This window comes from Xyrauchen texanus, chromosome 33 (assembly GCF_025860055.1).
Source record: "Xyrauchen texanus isolate HMW12.3.18 chromosome 33, RBS_HiC_50CHRs, whole genome shotgun sequence".
Classification (NCBI taxonomy): domain Eukaryota; kingdom Metazoa; phylum Chordata; class Actinopteri; order Cypriniformes; family Catostomidae; genus Xyrauchen; species Xyrauchen texanus.
Window position 1 is genome coordinate 9780013 of NC_068308.1, and position 7666 is coordinate 9787678.

Genomic DNA, 7666 nt, shown 5'->3' on the forward strand with positions numbered 1-7666 from the left:
TCACACTCTGAAAGTGAAAGTGTATATTTATTGCAAATTTTGTTTTAATATGAATCTGTTTCACACCCATCACTTCAGAAGACATATTTTAAACCACTGGAGTCATATGGATTACTTTTATGCTGCCTTTATGGGATTTATGGAGCTTCAAAGTGCTGGTCACCATTCACTTGCATTGTGAGGACCTACAGAGCTGAAATATTCTTTTAAAAATCTTTGTTCTGCAGAAGAAAGTCATACACATCTGAGATGGCACGAGGGTGAGTAAATGATGAGATCATTTTCATTTACAGGTGAACTATCCTTTTAAATCCTTCAAAAATAACCTTTTAACCGTATCACATGTATTAAATTCTTTCTTTTAAAGACTTTCTAATGTAACCGAAAAATACAATAATGTGGACAGATGAATACCTATATTAAAATTACACTCTAAGTTCATTCAGTAGTATTTTCTTATTTAATAACATTTTTGTATAATTATTTTTTAAGATTACTTGAACACATTTTATAATTAGTGTTCATGTTACTGAGTAATTACATTGGTAATTATAGAGCAACACACAAACACCATGTTTAATCGAATTATTTGAGGAGTCACTTGCAAATACATTTTGTAAGTATTATTATTACTATTTTAATTTATTATATTTGCACATGGATAAACATGTAAATTGTTACATGAACTTTTCTATGTCAGTAAACCATATACTGAATTAAAAATCTGAAGCCTTGTTTGTTCAAAATAAAATCTAGGTTAACTTTGTTACTTTGGTGTATTTTACATTCCGGTCAAACTTTGCTTTGGAGATTTCAAATAGCAATCTTCAAACGTCACTTATCTCCAGACAGAGAGAAATTCATCCTCTTTTATCAATGTTGCAATCATTCTGCCTAAATTTGAATTGGATCTTTCAAATTTTGACACTCGCCTTGAGTTGAAAAAGAGGCCTTAACACTTTTTAACACTTTGCTTTTATAACATCATATCTGCAACATCTCAATTATGTCCTTTTCCTGCATCCCTAATAGTACAAATGACACTTAAAGGGACAGCTGACCCAAAAAAATTAAGCTTCTGTTGCCATTTGCTTACCCTCTTTTTATTCTAAACCTGTATTACTTTCTTCCATGGAACACAAAAGGAGATGTTACAGGGGTTGCACATTCTCAGCCACCACTCACTTTCATAATTTGGGGGGAAATGCAATGAAAGTGGATAGAGGTTAACATTTTGTCTATATTCTTATTTGCGTTCAATGGAAGTTACAAAGTTGGATGGGTTTGGAACAAGATGAGGGTAAGTAAATTATGACAATTTTTATTTTTTTGTGTGAACTCTAAGGAGATCCATGTGAGTCCCTGGGTCTCTTCATGTCCATATCATGCTATGTGTCCAATTGCACCCTGTAACCTCTTAATGGGTGCGTCAAAAATGACCCACTTATGTATTCATTTACACTTAATTTATGTTTAATGCATGTTTAAACTGTGAAATTGTAAACTAATATTGACATCCAATATATCATTTGAAAGATCTGGGTCTCAAGATTTTATTGCCGATCACAAAGTTACAACAATAAGATTTTATTAAACGTGTCAAGAGTAAAAATCAAAACACAGAATATGAAACCAGAAGTTGTGACATTTATTGTCTTCTAGCCAAACACATATGTGCACAATCCTCCAAACTTCGGTATGCTTTTCATTTCAAGAGTCCAATAAATAAAATCCATTAGAGATTTTAGTCCAAAAATAAGCAAATGTGAAGAAATATTGATCAATCTGTCTTTGTTCAGGTTTTACGTATCCAACACGTTATTATGCATGTCTATTCTCTGTGAAATCTTGCAAACATGATATTTGGGAGTGTCTTACGAAAAAAAAACATCCCTCCCTAAAAGTTTTTTGTGCAGTTGTGATTGGATCATCATTCAAAATAGCCAAACAGGACAGTCGACACGAGTGATGTAAAGATTTGCATCAAGAACTCGGCTTTTGGACACGCGATCTGATCCACTCTCCACCGTTTCAGTCTCCATCACTGAGGGTATGGAGAACACAAGCTCCTGACTGCATTTCTTCATCAAAACCCCTGTTCAGCTGCACATCCAGGGGGCTCAGACATGCCATTCAAGACAAGATGAACTACCCTACCCGGCTTCCCTCACCATGAGTTAGACCCTGGAGCACACACACTCCCAATGCAGTGAGCTTTTTCTTTGCCGTTCACCCAGGGCCTTTAGCCTCTGTCTCAAGCCGAGAGGCGCCACCCTCCCCGGCTTCAGTCGCCATCACAGAGGGCCTGGAGGAACCGCTACTCCCGTCTGTATTTTTTCATCAACCCTCCTGTTCAACTGCACATCCAGGGGGCTCAGACATGTCATTCAAGCAGAGATGAGCCACCCTCATCGGCTTCAGTCACCATCACAAGGGCCTGGAGGAACCACTACTCCCGACTGCATTTTTTCATCAAACCCCCAGTTCAACTGCACATCCAGGGGGCTCAGACATGTCATTCAAACCGAGATGAGCCACCCTCCCCAGCATCGCTCACCTTGAGTTAGACACTGGAGCACACACACTCCCATTGCATTGTCATTATTTTCCTCTGCTTTTCGTTCGATGTTCATTGGGAGCAGGTGTGCTCCAGTCTGCATCGAAGCTGGGGAGAGCGAGGCTCGCTGGCTTGAGGCAGTGGCTAAAGACCCTGGATGAATGGCAAAGCAAAAGCCAAAAATTTCATGTTATTTTTTACATTGAAATATACACAAATTGTGGGTTTTGAACGACTTTGATCATTGGTTTACGGAGTTACTACAAGTGGTCTGTTGGCGCCTCCGAGTGGCCTTTTTTTGGAAGTACACTTACATAAATCATTATGGAACAAAGAGTTTTGGTCATATCGACTTCAAAATTGTGTCATACCTTCATCAGACATGTGGCTGTGTATCAGATGTGTTTTTGGGCACTACGCATAGTCTAAAAATAAGTATTTTATAAATAATTTTTGCAGTCACAATTCAACATATTTGAATAGCTCTAACTATTTTTTGTATACAACAATGATACATTTTTACTCTTGAATAACACATTTATAAGTGTCTACTTTCAAACAAGCCCAAGAGTATGTTTGTAGACCAAAGGGTTCAAGAATTGGAAGAGTTTTACTTTGGATATGTCGTTTTCAACCTCATCCACAAAAAGAGGCTTGATGCGAAGAGGTTAAGTTAAGATAACTCTTAGTAATAAATGTAAGAGTGTTATAAGTAAGGAGTTTCTTAACTTAAGGGGTTTGACTGTCTCTAGGAGTTCTACTGCAAGTGTTTCTTCCATACAGCCTCTAACATCCTCTGGGTCTTTCCCATTAACAACAGACCAGCTGGTGTTTTATTTCACCTCATCACGTCTGGTGGAAAAAGCTTAAAATGCCACTCTGATAATGAAATATCGACACTGTCTGTACAATGACTACATTATGCTATTCTACAACATCAAAACGCATGTCAGATGTAAAAACTCATGCAATCCTATAGGCAAAGATCATTATAGCCTGAAAAGGACAAAATTGTTTAATTTAACTATAGATGGACATCACCACACCAAAATGTCTTTCTTGTTATAAACAGAGCCATGTCAAAAGTTGCTATGTACTGTAGGAGACAATGGTATGAGCACATAAACTGTAAAGGAGGATCAAAGGCGTCCTCTAGTGGAGAAGACCTGTAACATCCTTCCAAAACAGAGAAGTCTTAACATATTACATATACAGTATTTTTTACAAACATACTGTATGTCTGATCTCATACACATGAGAGCGCACTTTAAATCAATCACTCTAAAGCAGTATTATGGTAGCTGACATTAATTAAATGTCTCCTAAATGTGTATTTGCCACACCACAGGACCATTTAAAATAAATGAGTGAAGGTACAAGGTGATTGAGAATAGTGAAAATCTTAACAGAGATGGTGACCAGTTACAGCACCTTAAATATTTACTTTCCCTAATAGGGTGGATACAGGCAAAGTGGGACACTTTTTATAGAATAGCCTAAACGATTGCAATAAGTCCCTTTTTTTTACACTGTAAAAATCATATTAGCCTATCATGGACATTTTATGTCAAAAACCTATTACAGGATATTTATATCAAGATTAACTGAAAAAAGGGAAAGCAGCTCCATTGAAAATACTTTACATTTAACTAGTTTAACTCCTTTAATACCTTTAATACATCTATGTTTGAGATGAGAACATAATTATATTGCGTATATTCCAAGTGGTATTCAATACAGTCATCAAAAAGTGATATGATCACATTACTATGAAATGTTCGAATGGATTCAGACTTCTATCAGATGGTGTTCACTAAATGTGATTTGTACTGCTTGCTCAATTAACTTAATTAAAATGAGCTACTGCAACACAATTATTGAGCATTTGTTCTCAACTTAATTTAATTGTGTGCAATCAATCTATGTTCACTTCATCCAGTTGTGTCTATGTGAATAATATTTGTTGCATCGTTGCGCTTCTGAAACCAGGCAGGGAATTTCTAGTTCCCAGCATGCTTTGCATGGGACTGGATTGGGACAGCAAATTCTAAAATTAAGTGTAATTTATATGTATTTCTACGCAAAATGAAACAAATTGGAGACAGAGTTTCTGTCGTTGCATTATTTTAGAAGTTATCATTGTGGGAAAGTGTGGAGCTAATGGTTAGGTCAAGGTTGCATACATTACTACTGTAAAACAGTATGTATTGCTTTCCTCATGAAGCTAATAGTGAGGTATCATCAGTTTAACAACTGATAGGATAGTCTGTAAAATATCAGCAATGCCATAATGTATGCTAATGTGTTTGATGCTAGCTTGAAAAAAGCTGCAATATGCAATAAAGGGGTATAACAAACTTCTCACAAGGAGGGAAGGAGGACACAGGAAATGGGGGCTTTGAATCAGTTGTGGTTGCTTCTACATAGGGAGAACGAAGTATTGTTTAAACTTTAAAGTATAGGGTGTCTGAACATAAGTATGCCATTAGAAAACATAATATGGACTATCATATGGCGAGGCATTTTCAGGCAGTCCACTAGGGCTGTCAAATAAAAATTTCCAAAACCAACGTCATTTGTAAGTTGTGTAAGAAACCGCTGCTATCTAACTTGAGAACACACACGCAGTTTTCTCATGCCGAAGAGTTTTCGCGAGAATGTCATGACGACGGGCCATTATTAAAACAGTCCAGGGTATTGTCAACAAAAACGCTCAGCTCTTGGTGCAGATCAAGTTGACCGTCTGGTGTTTTTGACAGACAATATGTAGATGAGTGAGTGGATAGTTTCAGAATAACAGTTTGCCATTTTGTGTTAACATAATAAATGACGCTGTCTGTTGAAGCGTGTTTTCTCATATTACTAATGCTCTTCCACTTATATGCACTTTTGTAACCTCAATTTCTTTGCGTGCACATTTAGGAAGTTATATTTGATCAATGAACGATTGTTTAAAATGTTATGCACTTTAAACAAAGTCATATATTATTGGCTTATTTAAGCTCTTGTTATGGAAAGAAGGCGGAGGCAGACGGGGAGTTTGGATCTAGATGCGGGTTTATTAAACAAAAGTGTAAACAAGACAAAACTGGAACAAATGAAACATCCACAGGGGGAAAACTGAAACTAAAACATGGAAACATCGAAGGAACATGGGCTGGATAAACACACGGCAGGATGCACACGGCTTAGACAGGGAATGGAGAAACATCCATGAAGGGCATATAAACATCTACATATATCAGGACTTTCCAAAACATCAAAACAGTGGGAACAACAAACGACAAGGGAATGGAGGAACAGCGGGGTTTAAATACACAGAGACATGATGATAACAAACGACAATCAGGTGCGAACAATGACACAGTGATGAAGGATGGGAATGAGGGTGACGGCGACATGGAAAACATGGGGCAGACAACCAGGGATCGTAACATAACCCCCCCTCAAAGGATCGGATTCCAGATGATCCTCAGAAAACCAGAAAAAAGGAATACCCCCAAAAAAACTGAAATCGTCCAAGGAGTGAGGGGGGGCAGGCAGGCCAAACAGGGCACAAGGGGCAGACAGGAACTCCAAGGGGGCACAGAGGGCAAGAAGGCAGTCCAAGGGGGCACAGGGGGTAGACAGGAAGTCCAAGGGGGCACAGAGGGCAAGAGGGCAGTCCAAGGGGAGCACAAGACGGGGACTGGGTCAGGTGGCCTGGGAGCTGGCCACAGGACAGGGACCGGTTCAGGAGGCCTGGGAGGCGGCAACCAGACAGGAACTGGTTCAGCAGGCCTGGGAGGCGGCCACCGGACAGGGACCGGTTCAGGAGGCCTGGGAGGCGGCCACCGGACAGGGACCGGTTCAGGAGGCCTGGGAGTCAGCCACAGGACAGGTTTGGGAGGTCTGGGAGTCGGCCTCAGAACCACCGCCATGGGGAACTCCGAGGGCGGAGCCGAGGTGGGCGGTGCCCTAGAAGGCTCTTGAGGAGGAGCCGAGGGAGGTGGCGCCGTAGGAGGCTCTAGAGGCGGAGCCCTGGAAGGCTCTGGAGGCAGAGCCGAGGGAGGTGGCGCCATAGGAGACTCTTGAGGGGGAGCCCTGGAAGGTGCTGGAGGTGGAGCCGAGGGAGGTGGCGCCGTAGGAGGCTCTAGAAGCGGAGCCCTGGAAGGCTCTGGAGGCGGAGCCGAGGGAGGTGGCACCGTAGGAGGCTCTAGAAGCGGAGCCGTGGAAGGCTCAGGAGGCGGAGCCCTGGGAGGCTCGAGAGGCGGAGCCCTGGGAGCCTCGAGAGGCTGAGCCCTGGGAGGCTCGAGAGGCGGAGCCCTGGGAGGTGGAGCCCTGGAAGACTCGAGAGGCGGAGCCCTGGGTGGCTCGGGAGGTGGAGCCCTGGGTGGCTGGAGAGGCGGAGCCCTGGGAGGCTCGGGAGGCGGAGCCCTGGTAGGCTCGAGAGGCGGAGCCCTGGGAGGCTCGAGATGCCCTGGCTCTTGGACGGTCATGGCTACAGGCGCTGGCTCTGGGACGGTGGAGGCTACAGGTACTGGCTCTGGGACGGTCAAGGCTACAGGCGCTGGCTCACCAACGTTCGGGGCTGCAAGCATTGGCTGGTTGGCCATGGTAGGCGGAGGCTGGAGAGCAGAGGCCTTTCCTTTTCTCCTCCTCCTCCGGGTGGACGAGACTGGCAACGCTGGATTGCTGACCGTGGCTGGCGTGGGCTCAGGCTCGCTGACCGTGGCAGGCGTCGGCTCAGGCTCGCTGACCGTGGCAGGCGTCGGCTCTGGCTCGCAGACCGTGGCAGGCGTTGGCTCTGGGTCGCTGACCGTGGCAGGCGTGAGCTGGGGAGCAGAAGCCTTTCTTCTCCTCCTCCTCCGGGCGGACGAAGTTGGCCAAGGCAGGCGTGGGGGTTGGCTTGCTGGCAGGCGGGGCAGGCGTGAAAGGACGAGCCATGGACGACTGGAGGGTCACCACTGTGGGAGGAGGGGCAGGGTCCTCCTCAACAACGCCCACAATGAACGGCGAGCCGCATGCCAGCAGAGTCTCCTCCACGAAATCGCGGAGCGTCCAGCCGCGCGTCGCCAGTGTCAACCGCTCCTTGAGCAAACTGTTCAGGTTGGCCCGGAAAAAACCCAC